This window comes from Ochlerotatus camptorhynchus, unplaced genomic scaffold (assembly GCF_037179485.1).
Source record: "Ochlerotatus camptorhynchus isolate MF236.1 unplaced genomic scaffold, CSIRO-AGI_Acam_v1.1 ptg000055l, whole genome shotgun sequence".
NCBI lineage: Eukaryota > Metazoa > Arthropoda > Insecta > Diptera > Culicidae > Ochlerotatus > Ochlerotatus camptorhynchus.
The window spans coordinates 804,022-830,046 of NW_027040545.1; the positions used below are offsets into that span (position 1 = coordinate 804,022).

General features: G+C 39.2%; 1 protein-coding gene across 9 annotated transcripts in view; it reads left to right on the forward strand.

Annotated features, from left to right (window-relative positions):
- Positions 1-13,277: 13,277 nt before the first annotated feature.
- The window catches only part of LOC135717368 (uncharacterized protein CG43867), a 546,523-nt gene continuing 533,775 nt past the window's right edge, over positions 13,278-26,025 (forward strand). For all 9 annotated transcript variants that reach the window (XM_065239411.1, XM_065239416.1, XM_065239414.1 and 6 more), the window contains exon 1: positions 13,278-14,575. The gene's annotated coding sequence lies outside the window, so the exon portion shown is untranslated. The remainder of the gene's footprint in view (positions 14,576-26,025) is intronic.

Genomic DNA, 26,025 nt, shown 5'->3' on the forward strand with positions numbered 1-26,025 from the left:
CATGATTTTTGTGCTCTATTCCAAGCGCCAGAAACACCAATGTTGCCTGCTGAACAGTTGATTGAGCATAATCGTAAGACATTAGTGGCTTGAATTATTGATAACTTTTGATGCTTACATTATATTGAAAAGTGGTTCAGAACAAAGTTGTAGCTGAGAAAATTTTCTACGAGCTCAGTTTTCATTTTTTAAAGCAGAGCGATACGATAAATTGTTAGATGGATATGAACAAAACATTTGGTTTTCCTATAGTAATTTCCATATAAACTTCAAATGGTTTGTGCCAAGTCAGTTTCTTATCAAATGAGTTCAAATTTTGGGAGACTAATCAGGACCCGATTTGGAACCGTTTAAGCACTGTGGAGCGAAAATTTCAAAATTTGCATCAGTCTAATGACCCAGCCGACAGTTGTCAATTCCGATGAGTATTCTTGGAGAGAACGTTCCAGTACGAATCGATTGGTAGACCCTCGAAGTACTTATACTCCGATGCTAGCTCATCAATTTGCACTGTTTGATGTGGCAACGCGAGACAACGGACTGTGTGCACCTTCGGGATCCGATATCGCTTACTTCTTCCTTCAACTCCTGAAATTTCCAGAGATAGCTTCACTGACTCCTTCTCTTCCCGATGCTGCTCCGCCGTCCAGTTCAAACAGAGAGGGTTAGGTTTCCCATCCAGCTTTAGCTCCTTAAGCAGGCTATGCTCCATCAACGTTGCTGACGAACCATCGTCCAGAAAGGCGTACGTCTTAACGGACACGCCACGTCCATGAATTGTTACTGGAACATATCGAAAAAGGATCTTCCCGGTCTGGCTTACGTGCGTGTTGCAGTTCTGTGACGATTCTCCTTCGCTCACCTGTATTGTTGCTGGTGAAACTCCTGCTTGATATCTTGAGTCATCATGCAGAAGCTCGTGATGCATATACGAGCACCCGTTCCTCCCGCAAGGATTATTCACCTCACAGGCTCCAAAATGCCTCTTGAGACACTTGCGGCACAGCCGCCCAGCGAGCGCTAACGTTTGTCGATGCATTGCCCAATTGAGTTTAATCGTCGACGGCAACCGATCAACTAACTCTTGGAGTAGCGCCACATTACACAATTGCTCTTCCAGTCCGCAGGCCTTGATGGTCGCACACATGTTCTGAACTGCAACACCGAAGTCGATGAGCGTAGTCAGCCTTTCCGTTTTCGGCGATGGCATGCTCCGAATCCGACACACCAACGAATGGATTAACACCTCCGGTCTTCCAAACAACGTACGCAATGTACCAATGATTACTCCTTCCAATCCTACCGGGTACAACAGCCGGCTTCGAACAGCTTCTAGAGCTTTTCCCCTCAGGCTGCGCTGCAAACGAAGTAAGTTCTCTTCATCACTGTATCCGCACATACGAGTGGTGTTCTCGTAGGTGGCGATAAACAATGGCCACTCCTCTGGTGCGCCAGTGAAAATAGGAAGCTCCTTTGCTACTGCTTGACGCGCAGCAAGCTGACTTCTGCTCAGATCGTGGAACGAATACGAGAAAAATAATGGGTCAATCGTCGGAAGGAACTCCGGCACATTGGGATCCAATCTTGCAGCACCGTCTCCGGGTCCATCGGGATCACCGCTATTCATCTGCACAACTTTTAACCGCTCTTCCATGTGCTTCATTTCAAGTGCCTGCTTCTCAGCCAACAACGAAAGCTGCAACTCTATACTTGCCCTAGTATTCCGAAGATTTCCAACTGCGCCATTGGTACCACTGATGCTCGTCGAATTGGCATTCGGCGGGATGTTAACGTTCGGTATCTGTAGCCGAGATGCAAACTTCTCCTTCATTGCTTTAAGCTGTTTCTCGAAATGTTCCTGCTGCTGTTTCAAAACTCAATTCTGTTTCTGTTCTATGATTTTCAGCAAACGCTCGTACGATTCCTTCTGTTCTCCCATCAACTCCGTCATGTTCGACATCCGTTTCTGCAATGCCTGGATCTCCTCTGACTGTTTCGGGATTGTGTCCAGTGATGTGGGATTTTTCTTCGCTGGTGCCACCGACGTCGAAGAACTAGCTGCGCCCCGAGCCGCTCGTTTGGCTTCGCAATCCTTGCAGTTCCAGTCTACCTTCGCTATGCTCTCATCAACGCCCACACACTCGAAATGAAACCAATCTCCACAGGTATCACAACACACCATCCGACTATTTTCCGAGAAGCCACATATTTCACAGGCATCGTACAATATCACTGACGATTCGTTTCGTCCATAAGCTTCTTCTGAATCAGAACCTTCACCGGAATCTTCGCCGCGATTCGACCGTTTTGACATACCGTAAATTGACCGCACTCCCCGATCGCATAAACGAAATTTCTAAATTGTTGCAATGACAACGAAACAGTTTCCGACTTTTTAACCTAACTTTATTTGGTGTTGTAGTTGTAGGGTTAGAAATTTCCTAGGGTATTAACATAATTTTCCAATTTTGAGCAATAGTTTGAGTTTATAATTTTCTTAGTGTTCTAGTACTTACGTTTAGTGTTTCTATTGCAAGTAATTAGTTAGTGCTGGTTTAGCGCGTAGGGTACCGCAATGTATGCTGCAATAGTTAATCATTGTTGTTTTTTATGTTTCACAATTTCACAATGTGTATCAGTTTTACCTGTCGTAGCGTATCGAATAGAATTAACTTTAGGAATAGTTCTCTGTAGATTTAAGTAGCAATAAGTTTTAGATATAATTTAGCTTTCTCTGTAGATCTAAGTAGACATAATTATTATTTTTACTATTGTTAATGACCATAAGTCTTACCACTCCACTTCTACGTACAATTTTGCCAAGTAATACTGCATGACATTTAGTAGAAATAGATATTAATTTTCTTCTTCTTCTTCATTCCTTTATTTAACGTCGGTCTCTGTTCCGCAATCTAGTGCCAATCACCGACGGACATCAATTGCCATCCATTGACGACAATCGAATTTGCAGGAAGGCAGCTTCCACACCTGCGTAGGATATCGCACCCATTCATCAAAACACATGGGCCGGGACCAACGGCTTTACTTCCCTTCCGAAGGAAGACGTGACCAGAGATTTTTATGCCTCAGAAAAATCCCACCGCCCTCGGCTGGGATTGAACCCAGACCCATTGGGGTGTGAGAAAGCAGTCACGCTTACCACTACACCACCGGCGCCGGCTATATTAATTTTAAGGTAGGTAACTTTTATTAGTTTAGTAGTGTTAGTTGTACTGCAAGGTCTATGCTATTTAAGGGGTGCGGCTAGGTCGCTAGGTCCCAATTGCACCAGGGTGTACCTTACATAGCTTCTGTTAACTCTCAAACAAGTAATTACAAAATCGATTGTTTCAAATTGATCAATTAATTTGACCAATTCACTCCTTTCACTAGCAGAGAACAGCCATTCAGTTCAACATGCCGTCCTTTCTATTGTACTTGCTATGAATAGAGTATCGTTTGTTTTTACACGCACCAATTCAGTTGTTCTAGAAACAATTGACGTCATCGGGAAGCGCGGTATCGACTGTGGCGGTAGTTTCACGGCAGCCCCGCACAGTTGCTTTCAAATCAACTGCTTGAAGCTATAAACGATTGGGAAGGAATAAATTTACCCCTCAACCATTCCAAATGGACAAATCTAAATGCAGAGCGCCACCGTAGCAACCAACTTCACTCTCACAACAATGCGGACTTGTGAATTGTTTTTGGCGCACAAAATCTGACTGATGGAGTGACTGCAGGGGTTGAACTGGTAGCAACGCTAACCAACCGACAGCTATGGGGCTGAAAGTCGGGTCCCAAATCGCACAAGTGTCATAAATAATATTCTGCTTTTGTGTGCCTGCTCTGTTGTTTGGCATGCGTGTAAACAAATTCAATGCAATGTGTCACGAAGCACTTCAACGCCAATATCCGTCCCATAGCTGACGTCGTCGTCGACTACGACTAGGTGGAGGGTGGAAAATCCATCGGGACTCCACCCACCCAGGGATCCATGATATCCATGAATGGCTTACAAGTGGAGTTTGCTTTTGCAAATTGGAACCGTTCCGGAAAGCTGTTTGGATGCGGTCAAGCTTGTCTAAACATCCTCCGGATCGCAGGAGCAGGCTGTGACTAGTGGCTATGAAAACGAAGCAGGCCAGGGCGGGAGCAAAAAAGCGTGAAGGAAAAATGACACCTAATCAACGCCGGTCGTAAATCATGGCCGCCTTGGCTCACTCGGTGTCATCGTGATGCAGCTGCAATCGCATCGTTCCGACCAGCTGTCGGACGGTCGGTCGGTCGGTCGGTATGACGATACGGAGTGTCCTTACAACAGTGCCGGCAAAAGCCAACAGGAGGAAAATTAAGCTGGAAAGATGTTTAACCGTTTCTTTCTTATTAGTAAGGATTTATCATGAGATGCGATGGAGCAGATAGAAAATCACGGCTTGCTGTTTCAAGAGGGGGAAGTCAACCACTGCTCTCCTGAAATCCTTTCACTGTCTGATTCTGGGTCTGTGATGTGTATCCCCAGGCGACCGACCGGGTGCCTCCGATTTGACGGGCACTTGAAGCAGGTTGGATGGAAAATTCAAACAATAGCTGGTTTGCTGCGCACACACTGGCAACGTGAGTGGAAAAAGGCAGTTGATTTATTACACTTTTCTTTAATCACAAGTGTTCATCTTCTTCGCTTTTCCACCGCACTGTGGCTGTGGGGAAGCTTATCGGGCGTATGCATCGAGTTTATCCTGCTCTGAGTGAGGGATTTCTTTTGGCATTCAAGCTGCACATGAATCATTCCTCGGAATGTGTGAATACGGTTTTGTGTGTAGAATTGTTTTATATGACAGAATGAGGCAATGGAATGAAATCACAATCTTGATTCGGTTTTGTCTTGGAAGGTGTTATGGGCGATTGTGGGTTGTGATTTGATGAGTGATGAGCTGATTAGGTTGGTTAGCTTGTTGATATATATGAAGAAAGATTCGTTGAATTTGTTGACACTGGGAAGGCTTGGAATGATTGGAAAGGAAAGTGCCTTTCTTTGGTGGGCGTGTGACAGCGGTGCTCGTCAGGGAGGTAGCAGCATAAGGCTGTACTGTACGGAGTTCGAGTGTGGGAAGGTTGGGGATAATGGTGATGGGATTTACAGTGCGTTGATGAAAAAAGTGTCGAGTTTATTTTCAGTTTGGTGTTCGAATTTTTCAAGAAAAATTTCATCAAGACAACCTTGTAACGTGTACAATGAAGGTACAGATGTAAGTAGTTTTAATTATGCTTCTAATCTAATCTAATCTAACACCAACACAGCCAGTTCATGAAAGCATCCTGGAAAATTATAGATATACCTCCATCCTTTTTCCTTGTCTATGTGGTATATTTTGTACATCAGAGATGCGCAAAATATATCAAAACGGCCAGGCCTACTGTGCAGCATTTAAGGTGCAATATGATTCAGAAACATCGGGCCTGCTTCAGAATCCAATAAATGGATGCAACGTGGACATCTCGTACCGTACGTTCCGTTATTATAAATGATTGATCGTTGGGAGCATCTAATCTATAAAAAGTTAAATGATGCTCCATTTTCCTCGAGTGGTTGGGACATGAGCACTAGCTCTTGTCATAGCCATATATGGCTTATGGTTATAGCGCCATTACTCGCTTTCTGAAAAGAAAAAAATGGAATAAAAGTCCGTAGGAGAAAAGAAAAGGAGGAAGGAACCCTAGTTCTGAAACTGAAAAAAACGTGTCTCTAATCAATCTACAGAAAAAGTTCGCTAAAACTCACAATGACTCGCGAACTTTTCCTTTTGTGTGCCTATATTTACCGAGAGGCCACCGAATCAGTGACACCCTCATAAGTACTACGGAGTTGGAGTAATGGGTACCGGTATTAGGTCAGGATATGCCTCAACTAGGCGATGCAACCAAAATCATATGATTGTTTTTGAGGAATTTGATAATAAACCCACGATCTTATGCACAGTGAGCAAACGCAGCAGCCGCTAAGCTAGCCGAGTTCCTCAATTTGTTTTTTTAGTACTGTATAAGTGAAATTTATATGGAACATAATGTTACGAACTAAATAAATAAAAAGGAAGGATCTCACCCGAATAATCCTTGAAGATCCCGAATACAGTTCAGAAAAGTTTCGTGGATCTTGATTAAAGAAAACCGCTACTCGTTGCCAGCCCTCGGAAAGAGATGCATCAAATGCAACAGTCCGGCATCTCTCGGTATCACTATAAGCCTGCTGGATTCACACCATCGTGATCTTAGGATCTTCTTTGGTCATCAGCTAAGACAGCTCCCTACAAACACCGCTCCTGGATCTTCTTTTTTTCTTTTTCTTTTTCACTTATCATCTGTCATGGTCTGATCTATTCCTTTCCCGTCCATGAGATTTTGAACAACAGCCTGAAGTTTGTTTAACCATGAAAATCACCAAATGAAAATCAGCAGCAAAATTAAAAACGTGTCAACTTTCGAGCGCGACCTACTTCGATCTCGTAAGTAGTTTTAATTATGCTTCAAGATTTACTTAAAAGTGCTCTCAACAATGACAATAAAATTGTACCCAAAACACTAATAGTAGGAGAGTATTTATTTCTCAGGCACTTATTTTTTTTCTATTTCGATTTTGATTTGTTTCGAAGCTCTCTGACACAATTTGCCCTTTGGCGGCGAACTTGAAAATGCGACCTTATGCGAAATGATGTAAACAAACGGTTTGGTTGACGTTTCCTATCGAACTGGTCTGGCGTCCTTTGCATTGTTGGTGCATTGAAAAAGCCTATTATTTTTAATGCAAAGTGATTAAACCGAATGTGATGAGGCCGTATGTGTCACTAGGTCAAATGAGTCATTTAATCGAAAATGACATTTCTGGCATACTTCTGTATTACTGAGTTAAATAAGACATTACAAAGACAGTAAAATATTTATAAGTTGGAAATAGCATAGCATAGAAAGCTTCACAGGATTTGTTTGGAATGATCTCATTAATTTTCTATAATTTTTTTTTCTACAGAGGAGCAGTTTCACGCCAAATTATAAATTCAACCTTCTCCAGTTTGCATGCAACATTACATAACTGTTTGTTAAGGGCAATGGTACACATTTTTGCTAAAATTAGGCCATTTTTGATCTTGTAAAATTATTAAAATGACGTCATTAGTATTTAAAAAAAAATGTAGCACGGAAATGACACTTCTCACCGAAATTACGTGTTAGACAGTAGTTGAGAAGAATAATGTTTTTCTGGGAAGAATATACAGACAAAAGTTGTCAGTACTTTCAAGAAAAAATAATAAAAAATGTTAAAATCCTAAATATCTCAAAATGTGCTCGTCAGATTTTAAACTTTTTTTTAAAGAGCCAATTTTTGGAATATTTAAAATTATGGACGCAAAAATTGACAAAAATCGTTAAAAGGAACTTTTGCCTAAATTTTTGATCTTTTTGTGAAAACATTTTTTTATGTAATGTTTGAAACATGTTTGAGACATTTTAAATCATTTTCTGTGTAAAAAATACTCAAAATAGCGTACTAAGAAAATGTTTAAAAATTTGCAAAAAGTTCTTGTTCTACGATTTTTGACAGTTTTCAAGTGTCCATTGTTTTGAGCATTTCAAAAGTTTTAATTTTTTTAAAGATTTTGAAATATTTGGATTTGTAACATTTGTTTTTCAATTTTTACTACAAATAAATAAAAAAGCATTTTTGTTGATTTTTCAGAAAGACATTAATTCAGCGACAATAATTGGCAATATACCCGTGTACTTAATGGGAATTGTGGGTTCAAATCCCACCGGTGCCCTTAGATTTTTTCGCAATTTTTTTCACACACACGTCTATTACCGATGATATGTGCTAACAACTCAGTATGTTCAAACTTTCTTACAAAGTTCTATCTAAAATTCGCTTGAATTCTCCATAGAATTTTTGTGTAGTTCACCTCATGAAAATCCAGAAATTTAGCGCATATTATATATTCTTCTCAAGATGCCCTTGATGTTATCCTCAGAATTCACTAGTGTGCCATCAAAGTTCGATTTCCCTGGACCTCTTCTCAGAATTCTCAAGGAACTCTCTTCAGAATTCAATTATCAACAGTACGCTTTTAATATTCTCATCATTAGGAATATTCACAATCGTCATGAAATTTTTCACTGAACAAAAAAAAACCAACTATGAATTCTCCTTAAAATTCAACTGGAATTCTTCTTACATTTAACTTGGAGTTTTAGTAAAAAATCTCTTAGAGTTCTGTGAAATTTTTTTTGGCATTTTATTCTAAAATACTTATATTTGGATATGTCTTTATTGGGATTGACACTGATGAAAACTGCACATTGTAGTCGAAAATTAGTTAAGGGGAATTAAATGGAAGATAACCTTTTTTGCTGCTTTTGAGCATTGCATTAACAACCCAATTTCATTACTTCATTTACCATTTACCTATCGGCTAGTTGCTTACGTCACATGGCGACTTGAGCGTGAAACAAGCGATAGAGCTGTTCCCGCAAATCGAAGGTAGACGAGCGAATCGGCGTTCATCCGTCTTGCCAGTGGTGGCATTACCGGATTAGTTTGGTAAAGGTGATGCTCGACCCGATTCATACCTTCCTCAAAATTATCCTTTGATCGCTTTATGCTTTCTTTATACGATTTTCACACTGTCGTACTGTAACGGAACCACACTTATCCAACCACACTTCTCCAACCACACTTCTCCAACCACACTTCTCCAACCACATTTATTTTTTTGGTTGGTTTGATAATTTTTAGGTTTCATACTTCGGTGAAATGCCCCATTCGGTGAAATGACCTTCGATGATACCACTCTTAAAAAATCTAAATTATATTAAAATAAGGAGAAATGGTAATATCTCAGAGTATGAACTATATGTAAAATTTTGGAAAGTAGGACTTAACGGTCATGAATTTAGAAAGAAATATTTATTAAACTTAGAAATACTGAAAACAATTTTTAAGAATGAAAACTATTTTCAAGATACATTTAATGGGACTTAGAAACTATTTTTGAGATCACAGACCACGACACAGCTCCATGATGGCAGTCTACTTAATAAGACGAAAAGCATTGTTGTAACATCCATAGTAAAGCATTAACTTAACTTAGAATGTTTACATAACCTGAGATTTGGGAAAAATAATTGCAAGTCAGTGAAAACCAGTTTCAAAAATAGGACAATTTTCACGATACAATGGCTTAGAATAACATGTCAATGTTTGGAGTTGGTTGATTATTAATGTGTTTGATAAGGCTGAACCGAATTAACTTTACAGAATCGAGGATTCTTGTTCACTATACAATACATCTTAAAACTATAGTCAAAAGGCACAGCACAATATATACTTTATCTTCTATTATTCAATAAGCCTCCTCCATCAGAACGAGAGCCGCTTCCAGTGGTTTCATTGTATGGCAGTATCGTCAACGGGGGGCAGAGTGCTTCCATTCCAGTACTCACACACTTATCACGAAACGGTTGCTTTCCAAAGTTGCCGACGCATCGACCGAAATAGCTGCTGATGAAGAACAATGGGGAGGACCAAACAATGGTTGCTGCCGAGTAAACAGACGATCGTGTGACACACATCGAGAGTGGCCTGCTTCTATCGACAGCCGAGTGAACACTGAATGTTAGGACTTGAAAAAAATAATTTGCTATTGGTGGCAGCTGAATTCCATTTTACCATACAGGGGAAATGGCTCTAATGTTGGCCTAGGGATCTAAAGATTGGACTCCTCGATAAAAATCCTGCTTTCCTTCGAAACTTATGTTTGGGGACACTTAGGTCGACATTAGGGACATTAACCCTAACAAGTTAAAGAGCAGCACCACGAAGAAATATTCCAGACTAGTTAGAGCTTTAAGTTCTCCGCTAAACCTGTAAACATTTTAATTTTAGTTCATATTCTTTTTAATTCACAATAAAATCATTTATGCAAACCATAATTTCGAATAATTTTTAAAATTCTCCTGGGACAATCCTTAGAAGGTTCGTGGTAAACTCTTCAGTATTACTTTATGCTATTTCTGTAGCTGCGTTTGAAGTATGTGTCTTCAATCTAATCCCCACTGGCCGGCAGTGGTATAATGGAAGAAATTTTCTTACAACAATCCTTGATGTAGGTAATAATTTAGAACAAGTTTAGTCCGGGAGTTAGAAAGCGATAGCTCTACTGCAGATTCAGCAACCTATTTCAGAATGCCTGGTAATTCACGTCCATTCCGAGGTTGCTTTCACATGCAATAAGCCCCACATGTAAACACTACCGTTTTCATATGAATAATAGTACTACAAACACACTTCCAGATTTCGAAATCTGGCACGTATTTAGTAATATATCGAAATATGCATTTATGATTGATTTATAATCAGATGGATCCCACCAAATTCTGCCTCCGAAAAAGCACCGATTTGTTCACTCGCGGTAATCGAAAAAATCTTCCGCGTTGTTTTTTACAACCGAACACAACATTTTGAATCACATGCGAAGTTTTTCAATTGCACCAAATTCGCGTGCTTCTTCCGGAAGGCAGAACGTCAACACCAAGAAAAGACAAAAATACCCGTTAAAGTTTTTCTTGGGAGGGAGGCAAAGCACCAAAAACAAGCGAAAAGAAAAACCGACCAACGCGACACCACAGCAAAACAGCTACTCAAAACAAATTCTTGTCCCAGAGTTTTCATGTTACAATATGACTAAAAAGCTTCTTAAAACGCGATAGATCTTAATTTACACTAACCCACACGCGAAAAATAATATTTTGTCGACTGCGGAAAACAGATGAAATCAGCGCCAGCGAAAACAAAATCAACCGTTCGCGGGCAGAGCCTACTTTCTGTAGCTGCGTTTGAAGTATGCTCTAAATTTCTGAACTTTCATCAGAATCTTCCAAAAACATTTCGAAAAACTCTCCTTCTTCCTTCCAAATTCTCTTCCGATTTCCCTTTTACATGATATCATTAGTATGTGGAATTTATCCTCCCTCTCCTTAGAATTTCTATGAGTTTATTCCAAGAACACTGTAAATTGTTTTCAAAATACCTCTTTATAACTTCGCAGTATTCCCTAGAAATGCTTTTATAGATTTTCTTAAAATTCTATTAGAAAAAATCTTCAAATAACTGGAATTATTCTCATTTTATTAAAGGGTTACGCCTACCTGCAAGACCAAAAAAAGCGAAAGTTTGGATTTTTTTTTTCTCGAAAACGACGCAACATATTGAAAATCGGTTTTCTGCCGTTTATTGAACACACATTAAATGGTACATTTATCAGTCGATGTTGTAAAAACGAGGTCCTGGTGCCCCGCACGGCTGCTCCCCGTGGACGATGTTCTAAAAAACGCTTTTTGCGGTGCCAACTGCGGTTTGTGATGTAATCATCTGAAATAAAAAAAAAACCATGCCAAATCGTTAAGCATGTGTTAAACTAGTCCTTGATCGTTCGGTTTTTTTTTTATTTTTTTGACAAAATGGCGGCCTTGCAAAGTTGAAGTGCCGATTTTTGATCCTTAAAATTTGTCTTTGATCGGCTGTAAAAAATCGAAATTAAATGATAGACGAAATCCGAACGATCGTAGACTGCACAAAATAGTACTGAACAGAAATCAAAACGAGTCGGACGAATTGAATGTATACATTTCGAGAAATTTTTGGCACCGGTTTTGAAAATATGATTCCGAGATAATCGCGTTTAAAGTTTCAAGTTGGGTTTAGTCCACTATAAGTGAATATTTTTGTACGTCGCATAACTTTCACAATTTTCATCGGATCAACTTGATCTTTTGAGGAAATATTCCTGACTTTATATACTTTCGATTATAACAATAAAAAAATCGATTTTTTGAAAGTTTGCAGGTAGGCGTAACCCCTTAACCGCCCTCGGAATTCTGTTCCCTTGGAATTCTTCACGAGATTAATTTAAAAATCTACTCAGAATCGCTTTGGATTAATACTTAGGATTATTTTAGATTGTTTTCCATTATTATAATTTTATTCAACAACCGGATCATTGTCAGCTGTAAAATTCTTCAATTGTGCTTATTATTACTTATACTAATTTTCTACTGCTACTACTGCCAAAGGAAGGGATATAGACAGAGGAAAGTATTCAAGGAAGTCGAGGATTGTTTTGCGCATTGCAACTGACACTGACTGTTCTTCCGAATGCCATATAAATTATCGATAGTACTCACTTGGATTTCTCATCACAGTTCCTTCAGAACTATCATAAAATTCTCCGAATAATTTACCAGAATTTCAGCTCGAAATTTCCGTGGATTTTTTTTTCAATTCTACTCAAAATTCCTTTGGAGAATTCCTTTTTTTTAAATCCTCTCGAAAATTCTTCGAAGTTTTAAACTCTTGAAAAAAAAAATTCAAAGCATTCCAATAATGTTCGGTCAAATGGACTTCGAAAAACGGCATGTTTTATGAACCAATCAAATTTCGAAGGGTCGAAAAACTTGAAAAAGATATGAATTATGAGAGTTAGAAAATACGTCCTACTAGGAAAATTTTAACATTTCTCGATTAAATTTTCGAAGAGAAAACGGGAAAATCGTCATCTACCTTATAGTAGTATAAGCGTTTAAATATGCGTGGGCGAGCTATCAGTTACGTCAAACCGACGATCAAATGCATTGTTTACAAAAGCTGATACGTCCCTAGGAAAAAGTAATCGAGATTTGTCAATAATCTTGAGCTAACTGGGGGAGGTCTATTGATAAATTTGATGAAAAAAATAAGTACCGCATACCTACCTATTTACTTTCCATTTGTGTTCCGCGTATCATTTCCACGTTCACCTTGTCACAGTTTGAGCCTGCTAGCTTCGTTTCCAGCCATCAGCCAGCGACCCATGTGGCAGATTTTGCTCCACTCAGCCTCGCAGCACAGCTGTGCAGTGTCTCCCCAACTCAGCAGCATCTCGCTTCTCACCGGGCTGTGAGCAGAGTTTCGTCACCACAACCACTGGCTGGCGGCAGGTGGCATGTGTATGTATAGAGCGGGATCGAGCCCACGCCACCACCCGCGCAGCGACGACGGGTTCAAAACAAAACGTCAAAAGTCGGCATCCTCGTGTGCTCTTTTGAGAAATTGATCGCGGAAGGTGGTGGCGGGGCAGAGGGTGGTGTTTGGAATGAGTAAAAGAGCGAGAGAGTAAAGCGCGAGTGTAGGGGATTACACCCTTTCCTTTAGTGCTTGTTTTCCAGTTGCGCGCAGTGGTCGCGTTTCGTGTATGGCTCCGAAGCCTTTGCCTGTTTTGTCCGTGCTAAAGTTAAGGTGGTGGTGCTCTTTACGTTGAAGGGTGCTGCCGTTTGTTGTTGCTCTCTCACGTGCAGTTTTCGAATCTATTGGATCGAAGTGAGAGTGAGCAGAGAGGCGAGAGTGGTTTTGCGAATCGCTGGTTTCTCACGGTCGGTCGGTGGTGATCTATCTAGCTGAAAGTGTACAAGACGCGAACGCGAACTAGTCGTTGTGTGTTGATTACAATTGCCGATTGTCACACTTGAGTGAATCCGTAGGGATAACCGACCGTGCTAGTTTTCCGTTGTTTTTGGACGGGTTGTGTCTTCTTCACGCCGTTGCACAATACAAATTTCGATGTCGGTGATGGTTTGAAGGTTGAAGAAGCGAGTGAATATGAATTGTTTTTGGAAACCTGTTTAGGTGACGTTGAGTTGATAATTAATCGTTATTGTTCAGTGGAGAATTACGCTTCAATCTGTGTAGCAGTTTTCCAGTGCAAGGAAAGTAAAATTGCGTGTTCCAGCGTTTTGTGTCTTCTAGTGTAAAGAGATGCATGCAGATGGATCGAGAAGAGAGCAATCCATAAGAGAGTGTACATTGTGGAAGAAACAATAACGTGCTGATCAGAGACGGGAGAGCAGAGAGAAGATTCACATGGAAAACTAGTGAGTGAAAATATTTTTCTCGTTGGTCGATGACAGGAGTACCTAGTAGGCAGCGCAAAAAAAAAAAAAAAAAACGAGTCTCGTGTGTTATGCTATGTGTGGCCCAGCCTGCTTTGCCTTTGCGAGCAAGAAATATCGGTCTGTTCGAAGCGGTACGCGTTTGTTGAGTTTTTGTGTGATGTTTTTGTTTGCTGGAGTGGTGTTTATTTGATTTATTGTCCTTGCGGGCAAATCTATCCGTTACGAGTGAAAATTCCAGTGCTTTCCAAGTGAATTATCGGTGAATATCTGTAAGAAGTCCAAGTGTCACTTTCGGTGGTGTGTCGCCTTCTTTTTTCCTGGTGTGTCCGAGAGGTGCTCTTGAAGTCCCGTGGTAGGGAAAAGAATTATTGATCCGGCGCTGCCAGAAGAGGAGAGCCGAGGAGAAGATTGTCGTGTGATTCGTGAAAAAGAGTGTGAAGTTCGTGTATTCTCGTTGAACACCAACCTGGGCCAGAGCCTGTCCCAGTACTACTAGCAGCGAGCGGTGTGTGTTTTTAGGATTATCGATCTCGGCGTGTCCCGGAACGGAGCCATATGGATTAGAGGAGCACACCTTCATTCACGTGGACTTGTGTGAAATGTAAGTTTAAGCAAATCTACGAAGCACCCCTAAACACATTCCATTGCAATTCAAGTTGCATTGGAATGTGGCTCACCTGCATCTGGCAGACCATGCAATGGAATTGTCAAATTTAATTAAAACATTGTGCAGGGAATGAAACGAGGGCGGTGTTATCATCGGAGTGGGTCATGCCTGGGGAGACCGGCTTCTCTGTGGACTCGGTTCAGGAATGCCAGCCTGTAATCGAATGGAATTCCTGTACATTCCATTCTACTATTACTGCTGCTGCCTGCTGACGGTGGTGACGGTGACGGCTGGTTGGATGTAATCGATGTTGAAATCATACTCAGACTCGGCCTCTCGCTCCGACGTTGGTGGCTCTCCCACTCTCATTGGCTCTTTTTTCTGATTGTTTATTCCAAACCGTTGTCGTTTTTGCCTTACTGATGGTGGGTGCGTGAGGGCTGAGAGCTGTGAATGTGTTGGTAGACCTTCTTCACGCTCTTTCGGTCTATGCATGCTTAGCAGGCGGGTTAAGTAAGGCTCGTATTCAGCAGACCGTTTTTTTTATCAGCTTCATTAATTATAAAATATCAACCATTTTTGGGGTTCATTTTTATTTGACTTTACATAAATATGCTCAGAGTTTTAGTAGTGATACGTCATGCGGAAAATACCATATGATAAATACGCTCCCTCGTTATGACTTTTTTCGACTTTGATTACACATATCTTCTATTAGTCCGTTATTGCCAGATCAGCTGTAATTACCAATAGACGTTGCTTGGGACTAGAATTCATCCTCAATGTGTAAACACTGGTGATCTAAAATTAGGCAATACCAGCGCCAGCCACGTCCGAATGCTGGTCAAGAAAGGAATGGGTAGGAATATGTTGACGTAAGCTTTAATGAAAGCCAAGAACACCTCTGGAAGTCCACGAGAAATTACTGGGATGTTTGATAAAAGGGTTGGGATTGCAGCAGGATTCTTTTTGGTAAACGATATTGAATTGATGTCCTAACGATTCGACAGCGCGAAGAAACTTGAGTCGGTCTTCTGCTCAGTAAGCAAAATCGGACGCGACTAGGCCACCGAGCTGCTTAATCCCAAAACAATTACAATCACGGTAGTCTAGTTGACGAGAGGAGTATTGAATGTAGAACGATTTATCTATATTAATAACTATAGCTATTGAATAAGTACGAATGAAATGGTAATATTAGCACCAAATTTGTTACTTGGACAGGGAATTCTAATGAGAATTTAAAGGGAATTGCATAGCTGGTTCAATAGAAATTCAGAAGAGTTGACGGTATTTAGAGACAAATTCTGCGGGAAACTAATTTTGAAGACATTTTTCATGAAATTCGGAGTTTCTAGCTTATACCGATTAAATACCCGTAAAACTTTGCAAGTCAAGTTAGATTATACGGAAAACAGATTATGCATAGTTTCTGATAGAGGTCACCGCAAACAACAACAGTGACATCTGATGTAAAATGAATGCAGAAGCTTGACTAACTGGTTAATTTCATACTTAAATGTGCTACAGCTTGACTAGATATACAGGAAATTGATTTTTTTGTTTCGGGCAAAGTTGTTCAGATGATTAAGAAATATTGGTTGGTTTATTTATTTATTTTATTTTTTATTTATTTATTTGAGAGGGAAAAGCCCACTTCAGAAGGACCAACCTTGCACCTTCTCAAGTGGGTGGAAAACCTCTTCTTTTCGTATCAACAGATAACATAAAATCCTACAGAAACATATATACTTCAACTAAATCAGGAAACATTTATCTTGACTTAATCAGGATGATAAAACATTATAGAATAAATACTTAAGGCTAGCACGGGAAGCATTGAAGTCAAAAAAGTTATAACATTTATTAAAAATGTTACACATGCTGGTAATTGGTTCGTTTGCATCATAGTTTGTGCGAGGATCGTAAAGAAAGAGTGGGTTCGCAAATCGACTCTTCAATGTCCGAACGGAGGAGATCGGCGATGAAGACAGCCTTAGCGACGTCACGGCGAACACTGAGAAGTTGTAGGCTCAGCAAGTTACATCGACTTTCATAATTAGGGAGGTTTACAGGGTCTTTCCAGGGTAGCCAACGAAGAGCATAGCGAACAAATCTCCTCTAAATAGACTCAAGACGATTCATGGCATTATAGTAAAACGGCGCCCAAACTACTGAACGTCGTGTCGAACGGACTAGTGAACAATAAAGCGTTTTCAAGCACGAAGTGTCTCTGAAATCTTTAGCAAAGCAAAAAATAAAGCCAAGCTGACTATAGTCTCCCGATTCAGTGTCTGACCCTGAGGCTGTACGTAAAGCAGGTGGGTGATTTTTTTCTGCAGAAAGTGATGATGGAACATTTGGAAGCATTCAATACCATCCTATTCTTGTGATAACAGGTAGCAAAAACGTCCAGCTGTTGTTGAAGGAAAACTGAATCACTACGATCCTTAACGACAAAATACAGTTTAAAATCATCCGCATAAGATAGCTTCGGACACCTGATTGAATAGTGAATGTCATTCAAATACAGCAGAAATATGAACGGCCCAATATGACTACCTTGGGGTACACCAGAAGAAACCGGAAACGACTGAGAAATACGGTCACCTATTTTCACTGACATTTGACGACCGGTGAGGTAAGAACGAAGCCAATTAAGAAGGGGACCATGGAAGCCTAATCGCTCTAAGTTGGCAACAGCAATCTTGTGGTTCATTTTATCAAACGCAGCAGAGAGATCCGTGTAGATAGCATCAACTTGTTCGCCTTTTTCAAGCTCGCGAATTATAAAAGATGTGTATTGCACGAGATTTGATGCAGTGGATCCCTTCTGCATAAATCTATGTTGTTCGGAGGCAACGTAACTGGAGCAAGTGTGTTTAAAATAATCCAAAACTATCAGCTCAAAAAGTTTTGAAACTGCACACAAAGCCGCAATGACTCGATAGTTGATTACTGACTGTTTATCGCCTTTCTTGAAGACAGGAAAAACAAGGGAATTCTTCCAGCCATCAGGGAAGATTCCAGAATTCAACGAGAGGTTGAATATGAATACTAGTGGCACAGACAAACAGACATAACACATTGAATATTTCTCACTGTAAAACATCGTCGCTAAAACATTACCGCCATCTGTTGAGTACACTGTGGTGGGTAGTACTCTGAACAGATGGCGGTAGTGTGTAAACGTCAAACGCAAGGGTATTGACTATGCGCGCCACAGGTGGCGGTACTACCAACTACGATACTTTTAAATTGACCGTTAAATGCTTGTTCGATGAACAACTTGTAAGTGTTATGTCTGTTTGTCTGTGCTAGTGGTGCGCTAAAGGCTCCTATACAGTTTGTAATCACCACAGATGGAATTCCATCCGGGCCAATACTGGAAGAATTTTTTTAAGTGAAGGCCTGCTGTTTGAACGTCATCTCTCGATATAGGTGGATGAAAATCAACAACTGAACTTGTTCGTCAGAGAACTCCTCGTTGACGAAAACACTGCAGAAATATGACCTGAATAGATCCGCAATACCATCAACATTATACATTTCTCGATCCCCGTTGAACATCGTGGAGGGCAGACCCGATTCCTTTCGTTGATCTTTCACGTGATTCCAGAAGCTCTTAGGATTTTTTTAAATTTGATCTACTGTAGTATATCCCGTGTCCTTAGTTAAGTGCATGTCGTATTACTCCATCACTATTGAGAAATGATGAAGTATTCGGTTTTCATACAGTTGTGATTCTTGCCTTCATCGCAATGAATCGATTTTAATTGAAAGGTCCCGCTATTTATACCCTTCGGAGTGTTGGAACACCCTCCAAAAGTACGCCCCTTTGTCAATCAAAACTGGATTCCTTAGCAACAAAAACAAACAATGACACCGATAATGACCATGAATCAGAACCCTAGTCTTAACCACTTCAAACTAGGGAACAACGAATAGAAGATTAGGAATCACATAGATGAAGACTAACTAACTAAGTTTTTCCTTGTTTCAAGATCATCCTCGGTCCAGGCAACCCGAGGACTTATCACTACCAACAAGGCATAAAAAGTAACAAGGACTAAGATACGTTCCTTTGATTACTGAAAAATCCTGTTCCCCTAGTCTGAAGTAGTCAGGACTAGGAATCGGTGGTAGATCTTTCATCCCGTAACGTACCACGAAAAGATGATCTACCGGCGTTACGGGGCAATGTAGGAAACTCTTAGGATATAGGATATATATACAACATATCGATCTTGTTGTAGTTATAGTTTTCATAACTTCCATTTGTTTGGCCTTTTTTTGTTTCGAGAAAGATTGCCACGCAAATTGAATATCTAGATAAACATTTCAAAATGTTCTATCTGCATTTACCGATTCTCTCCATCGACTTTCTCTTTCGTTAATAACTCCTCCTTTATCAAACCATGTGGTGTAAATAGTGCGAAATCTGTGTGCATAGCAGTGGTTATCAAAAGAGAAAGTCGATGAAGAGAATCGATCATAGCAGATAGTATCTTATGTGATCTTATATGTGTTTTCTACAGTCACCATTTCCCAAGTAACGACAAATAAAATGAAAGTTGAAGTCAGACGCATAATTCCAGTTGGAACCGAACAAACGTGAAATGGTACATTTGCGCCAACAGGTATGAAAATTCTGATCTGAGTTTATCCATATGATTAACTTTACTAAAGACAGCAACCTATCTAGTCGAAATGTAGACTAGCCTTTAGAATCGAAAATGAGACTAGTGCTGCATGGTAAGTGAATTCTAAGCGGAGAGGACAATCATGCGATAAGTATTGTCCATCCGAATAACTTCACTGAAGGCAGAAACCAACTTGCTGATCATGTTGTCAAGTTAAAACCTGGAATTTGATGCAAAGTGCACACTGAGCTTAACTATTCAATAGGCCTTATGCATCTGAATAAATTTGTTCTACCCGAGATGTAAAGTTAAGCAAACAGCTTGAAGCTAAATGGTGCACTAACACACGGCCACGGTTATCATCCAATAATTACTATTCATTTGAATAACTTTTCCTAAGTCACCTTCTATTCAAGAAGTCATATTTTTTGTATTCAAATTCTATTAGTTCTATGTGCAATTATAGCTGATCTGGCAATAACGGAGTAGCGAACCGCGGGCGGTCAATCATGCTCATGCTCATACTCATTAATTGTAGATGTTGTGTCTGAATTCCAATGTTTTGACAATCCACCACTAGAGGAATGTACATTATTAGTTTATATTGTAGTGTAGCTCGCCATTTTATTTGACTGGGTCTCAGTAAAAAAAACATGCCGAGTTAAAGTTAATAAACCAGAGTATTGCTGAGATTTCAAAAAAATACAAATAAATACCTACCTAGTCATCGGTGACGTAACAATCTCGGCAATACAATCGAAGGGTGTATGGCGTTTAAATTTTGTAAGTTTTCAACCGATTAAACAGAAAAATAATATTGCATGAAACCGACGAATTATCTATCTGATCCAATTTGCCAAAGAGCACCATCTTCTATCTAATAGGAGTTTAAAAGTTTTTGCTAGTAGAGAAAGAGAGAAAATTTGACATGATGATGGTTTCAAAATTTCCTCATGGTGAGAGATATGGCAGAGTATTATTTAAATGCTTGTATTGCATTATTTAAGCATTTTAATTAAACTTGTTCTCACTACGGTGTTAATATTTTCAAGGGATACTCAATGAGCTCAAACATATTATTATTTTTGTGTTGTTGTGAATGGAGATGTTAATTTAAAGCAAACAATAGGTAGCCAAATGGCACTCTTGTACTGCTCAACTGATCTGTCCTCCATTTAAAAGTCTTGTCCATCTGAACATCTGTTCTGGTATCCTTCCATTTGGTGTGAATTGCGATATTGAAACGAGTAATTAAAGTTGACCATCAATAGCGTCTAACGGTGTGTCGAGTTATAACGAGCGAGATAAGTCAATTACGGCTATAAAGTTTGATCGTTTTTCAATAGTTAACCATTGATAAACAACAATCATCATTATACCAAACAAATCTTACATCCAATCTGAATGAAAAGGTGTAATTAAAATTGAAATTCGTTCATAAATGACCACATTATAAGCGTTCAAAACCTGACACTTTTTCGTTACACATTTTTTTTATTTGCCCCCTAACTCCACAAAGACGTAGTCCTACGTCAGAAAGGTAAGAAAAGGTTATGATCTTATTATTTCAGAACCTACGGCTTAAAATCACAAAAATAAAGAAAAAAAATCAGAATGGCCTTACCGTGCAACGCGCTAAATTTCTAGACGTATAAGTTTTATCACTTATACCCGCATAAATTGTAAAATTAGACAAACAGGTTTTTTCTATTTAAATTTGTGAAAATTGTCGTACAAAATACACAATTACACTAAATATTTCCTACACACTTCGTGTATGAAATAAAATTCTTTGGTGCTTACCACCCTTACCACCCAAAGATCATTCTATTCCGTTGCACATTTTGATATATTTATTTTGCCACCGACCAACTACCACCGCCTACTACTACTATGTAGTGCACACAGCCATTCTCTTCGCGGTGGCTTTTGTTCAATATATTGATTAGGAAGTTGCTGCCATAGCGAGTGAGTTTGACTAGGGTACAGTGCCATTCCCGTCGTTCGGCGTCAATTTTCGTCAGTCACCAATGAAATGTTAATTCAATTAAATTGTTTAAATATCACTCGTTTCAAAGGTTTTTTTTGCCACGATGTGGGCGCAGTACCCTATAATAAGCAAAAATTAAAAAAAATAAACGAATAAGAAAAAAACCCCGACTGAGCTCCTGTCAGAAATTGCATTCGATACGTAGCATGCCCACTGCAACCATCCGTGGTTGATGGCTCTGCAGCGTTAAAATGAACTAGCTAGGTAGGTTTCCATGAAGCAGCTGATTTGTGATTATCTCTCTTGGTCTGTGTGCTTATATATATTTTTTCCTTACTATTATTTTCTCTCTTTGTGCGACCACCGCCATTGGAACTGTGCCTTATGTTCGTCAAAAAGGCTTTGGTTGTTCGCGTTCTGTTTTTGTTTTGGATGGAGGAACTTGCCACAACTACAACAGTGATCGATCAGGGCGAGGAAGAACAATGAACTCTGTGTTGCATTTTTTGTGAGTGTCGAAAATTTGGATGCGTAGGGTAATTGTGTAAAATGCGAGTTTAGGAATTAGATCAAAGCGTGCCATTGTTGTTGTTGCTTTGTGTTCGGTGAGACGGTGAGATAATGCCACACTCGCGTTCTCAACATCTCATCATCTAGTAGGTTGGTAGCCTGACGAACGACGGAAAGCCCGCAATCAAACTGCTATCCGATGCGGCTAGATGACTATCAATTAGTCTGCGGCGTTTAATGATCCTTGATTCAGAGTGATTCCAGATTTGGGCAAACCATGGTCAGAATTTTACTGTCGCCGATTGATCAATTAACACTCGATGACGAACGATTTGTTTGGAATTGTCTAAGGTCGGTTGGGAAATTGAAAGCGGGTTAGGTTTGGTAAACATAAATACATTTGAGTTCAATCAGATTCGAATGTCTTGGAAGTTCCGGGAAGTAGCCTACTTTTCGATTGAAAGAGACATTGATGAAAGTGATGTAGGTACGGTTCATCACAGCAGGCCGATAGCCGATGTGGGTTGGCGTTGCCTTGACGAACATGTAAAGTTTGCTGAAAGCTAATAAAAAGTGGTACGCACGAGTCTCACTGGTGTAAAAGAGGGAACTGAAGATGCTCCTTGTCACTATACAGAGCTTCTGTTTGATTCACTGATACCGTTGCTACTGTTTCGATCGTGTAGTAAACATATTTCGTCGGGTTGAAGGGATATCTGTTTCACATCACGTTTGTTTTTGTGTCATAATGTGTTGAATTTTGTGGGAAAATGAGAAGAATGAGAGGATATTGTTCCGAAAATACGTGTGAAAAATAAGAGTCAATCGATAATGTGTTACGTTACAGTAGCGAATAAGACTAAAAAAACACCTGGAATTCGCGATGTGCTATTAGAGACCGGAAAGCCTTTTCATCTCCAAATCTAGCTTGTTAGTGAAAAAGGTAGCAGATCAGAATACTTTACTTACTTTTGCTGGTCCGACGTTCCTCAGGATTTTACTTACTATACAACTTGGCTCGTACCGGCTGCTTGTTTCTTGAGCGTCACACACTTCTTAGATCTTGCTCCACTTGGGCTAACCACATAGCATGCTGCGTTTTGTCCTGCCCGGATTCGAGGCAAACGCCATTTTTGTCCGGCATTCTTACAACGTGTATTGCCCATTGTACCCTTCCAGCTTTAGCGACTTTCTCGGTACTGGGTTTTTGGAGTGTTCTGCAATGAATTTCTGGACAGTTATAAAGAATGTTTCATGAGACTCCCAACCAGAATCTCAAATTTGTTTTAGAACATTCTGAAATAAACTCTGAGTAGGGAAATGATTTTAACATTTTGAAGACTCAGAAACAAATTCAAGATCCATGAAAAATCCTGCTGCATGGCCAACGAGAGTAACTGAGTTACTGAGTAAAATTCAACTAAAAATTGCAAAAAGTGGGGTTACTCAGTAAGCTAGTAACATTTTTCTTCACTTTTCTAGGAAAAACTGCTTTAATATGAGCAAAATCGACCAAAATTTTACTCAGTCTAGGAATATACTAATGGACTGCGTGAAATATCTATAAATTTTTCTCATATTCAGAAGTTCATCCAGGAAAATCGGGGAAAAATTTACTCGTTCACTGAGTGTCCTCACTTTTTGCATCTTTTATTCGAATGTGGCTTAATTTTGAGTTACTCTCATTGGTCGTGTAACTCATTTCATCTATGGATCTCTTCGGCTCATTTGGTTTTATACTTAATAAAAACCGTTACGCAACTGGGAAAATTTCCGAAATTCCGGGAAAAAGAAAAACCGCGAAATTGCAAATTGGGAACCAGTTTGAATTTGGAGGTTTATGTTTATTAGTGTTCTGTTCTCAAAATTTTAAAAGTAATTGTCACATGACATATTTAAACAGCAAATAAGGTTATCTTCCATTTAATTCCACTTCATGATGATGACACTGGCTACCAAGTCTTTGGAGATTTTCCTCATGAAAGAGTTGTATAGATTTTTCCCCTTTACTTTACTTAAATCTTTGGTTATTATTAGTTAGGTAGGTTCCGATTCTGAACGTTGTAGTTTTATTTTTATACCTGTGATCGTGAATTTTTTACCTAGGTGATAAGTACTTAAGGGGGTTAGGTTTTTGATAAGTATTTAGTGATATTAACAATGATGAAGATTGCATACTGTAGTCGAAATACGTATCTGTCATGGATAGCAAAATTAATTAAGTGGAATTAAATAGAAGATAACCCAGTTTTTGCTGTTTTGCAACAACCCAATTTCATTACTTCATAGTATAACGTAATCAGAATATGATGGAATTCTCAATTATTTATCAAGTAAATTCCCTTGGAAATCTCTTCTTTTCCTTCGAATCCGTCTTAAAATTAATTTGCAACTTCATAAAACCTTTGGAATCCGCTTTTAAATTCTCTGGAATCTTTCCTTAAGATTTTTTACGTAGGATTACGTCTTTCGACAACTTATTGAGGGTGCAATTAAAAAAAACAAACAAAATCGATCGCGTTACGAAAAGTGGTCAGGTTTTGACCACTTGTAACTCTGTAAATAGCGGATGGATTTTAATTCTAAACAAACCAATCGATTGTTATTTTTTCTACGAAGCCGATAAAATGATTTTTTTTTTTCAATTTTCAATAGGTCACTATTGAAAATTACACAAATGTCAAACTGTTCCCAATGGTTCTCAAAATTAACACCGATTGCCTGCTAAAAATGGTTTCCCTAACACAGTCGCCAAATATTGATACCAAGCACGTAATCCTACGTTAAATCTACGGTTGTGTCTTGGATACAACCTCTTACTTTATTTTTATGATTCTTATTTTTTTGTAAATTACACACTAAGATTATTTTACAGATTCCTGTAAAATTTTACCAAAATCTCGACAGCTGAACGTTCGGTAATTTTTTCAACAGTTTTCCTGTAATTATTTACAGATATTTGTGAAAAATTACAGGAAATCTGAGAAACTGTTTACCGAACGTTGAGATTTCGGTAAAATTTTACAGAAATCTGTAAAATAATCTTAGTGTGTATCCTCAGAAAAAGTTTTTTTATATCTTTCTCGAAATTCCCTTGAAAGTTCTTTTCTGAATCTTTCTCATTTTTCCTTTGAAATTATGCTCAAAACACATTTTAAATTTTGGTTTTAATTATCATCTCATCAAATTCATCTTATGGCAGTAAGCTCCAACTCAGATTGTCTTTTAATACCGTGGTTGGAGGATCTGACAAATTGATTGTATTGTTTTTTATGTATACATCGCCGTCGACAGTCGCCCGACATTCGTGATCTTGATTTAATCCAAGGATAATACCGGTTGGAGCCTACCACCATTAGAATTCAGCAGCCCCTCGATTATCATAAAGTTATCATCAGAATCACATAGGAACTTATTTCAGAACTTCCTTTTTAATATGAATTAACACTTTCATTCCTCCGGAGGTGAACCAGTCTCAGGCTGAAAGCCTCCCTAATAAAGAAAAGCTAACCTAACCAAATTTTCATTCCTTTCAAATTGTCTCCAACATTCCGTTGGTAGGATAGAGAACATTCAATCAAAGCATTTTGTTACTTCATACGGGAAGTTTAAGATTTGCAGAGTTCGGAAGGAAATGAAAACTAATATCAACATGCAGCTTTAGTGTGATAATTTAGTAGCTAGCTAATGTTCTGAAGAGGTTAGATTGATAGTTCCGCAAGAGTACGGCAGTGTTAAAATTGAACAGAAATTAAACTTGAGTGAAGGGCCATTAATGCGACAATACTTATCAAATGCACACTCCTTTACCTAACACATACTTTGATGGATGGGGTATTTGCGGTATTTTCTCAAATCTACGCTCAACTTCTGTTCAATTTTCACTCTGCCGTACTCTAATGGAACTATCATTCTATCGAAGACAACAAATCAAGAAGGCTGGCAACTTTGCCAGAATCCAAGCGACACAAACCCTTCTTCTGAGGATGTAATCTTTGCTATCAAATTCGTTCGAAGCATTTACCTTTGAGCGGCAGATGACGCGATTGTACCTGTCTCATAGCATTCGTATGAGAAAATGGAAGAGTTGCCAGTCTTCTCGATTTGTTGTCTTCGATTCTATCCTCTTCAGAACTTTCTCTAGATAATAAAATAAGCGGACCAAAGCTTCATGTTGATATCCCAAGTAATATTGCAAGTTTTATAGTGGTTTTAAAGCATGCTACAATCCTAAATCATGGTATATAGAACCCTCATAAAACCAAAGTTGTTATTTGGGATTAGCAGTGCTGAGATTTGTC